General features: G+C 43.0%; 1 protein-coding gene across 1 annotated transcript in view; it reads right to left on the reverse strand.

Moving 5' to 3' along the window:
• Positions 1–1,236, reverse strand: part of LOC102491099 (uncharacterized) — a 33,091-nt gene that overhangs the window by 1,095 nt on the left and 30,760 nt on the right. The gene's annotated exons all lie outside the window — the stretch shown is intronic.

A 1,236-nucleotide genomic window follows, 5' to 3' on the forward strand; every position in this document is an offset into this window, starting at 1 on the left:
GAAGATGTCTTCTAAACCCTGCGCCCATGTTTTGGTCTCTGGAGAGCACGCATGCCATACTGGGGGATAAGGAAGAACCCAAAGCCTAAGTTCTCTTCAGTCCGCCTTCAGTGTCGGCATGGTTTTTATGTCAGAGATTAAGACTAATCTGTGCATGACAGGTCACCTTTTCAATCAGCACGTAGATGAATGCTCAAGTGCATTATAGGATATTCCATATCGGAATCAATTCTTCATGAATGCCCTCTTACCTTAGAACCATACATGAAAAGAAGCTTTTTGTTTTGTTTTTTTGGAAATTTTTTGTTTTTGTTTTTGTTTTTGTTTTTGTTTTTTTATGGTGCACATGCACTCGCCTGATGGACAGAGAGACAGAAAGAACTAAAGTGAGAAATCATGTCCCATGGTCGAAGGCCACATCGCAATTCCTTTTCCTCTGTTCTCCTCTCTGGATTTTGTGTGCGCACGCACATGTACCCCACGTTATTTTTAAGCCAGCAGGACGGGGACTCGATCTGTGGTCAACTCAATGGGACTTTAATGACATAGGCATTATGCTTACTGCTGGCCCCAGTTGAAGTTTTTTTTTTGAGACTTTTTTGTTGTTGTTGTTATAAGGTGCATGTGTTCCTCTGAGAGACAGAGCGACCTATAGATGAAAATGAGAAATCATCCCCACAGGTGGGATGGACACACCGTACTCTTTTCACCTTCATTCTCCTCTCGGGTACTTGGGCATGCACTCACATGCCCCCAGTGTGAGTTTATGCCACTGTTCCAGAACTTGAACTGTGGTCGACCATGTGGGAGTTCAGCAACATAGCCATGCTAACTGCTGGTCACATGAATAGAAATTTTTAAAAAAGTTATTAATAATTTTTGTTCAATATTAAAAACATAATGTATTTAGTCCTCTAATACTAAGACTGTCATACAAACTTAATTTGAAAAAACATGTCTTGTGCTTTACATCATTACAAAGAGCTTACAGACATACTCTATAAAGATCGGCTTTACGATTTCATTAAAAAAAGTTCCTTGGGAACCAGCAGTCAGCGTAATGGCTATGTCGCTGGACTCCCACGTAGTCGACTGCGGTTTGCGTCCCGGACCCAGTGGCTTAAAACCCATGCCGGGCTCGTGTGCATGCGTGTCCAAGATCCCGAGAGAAGAATGGAGGAGAAGGGATTGCGGCATGACCATCCCCCCTGGGGGGTGATTTCTCGCTTTCTGTCT

Source organism: Tupaia chinensis, unplaced genomic scaffold, assembly GCF_000334495.1.
Source record: "Tupaia chinensis unplaced genomic scaffold, TupChi_1.0 Scaffold000643_1, whole genome shotgun sequence".
Lineage (NCBI taxonomy): Eukaryota > Metazoa > Chordata > Mammalia > Scandentia > Tupaiidae > Tupaia > Tupaia belangeri.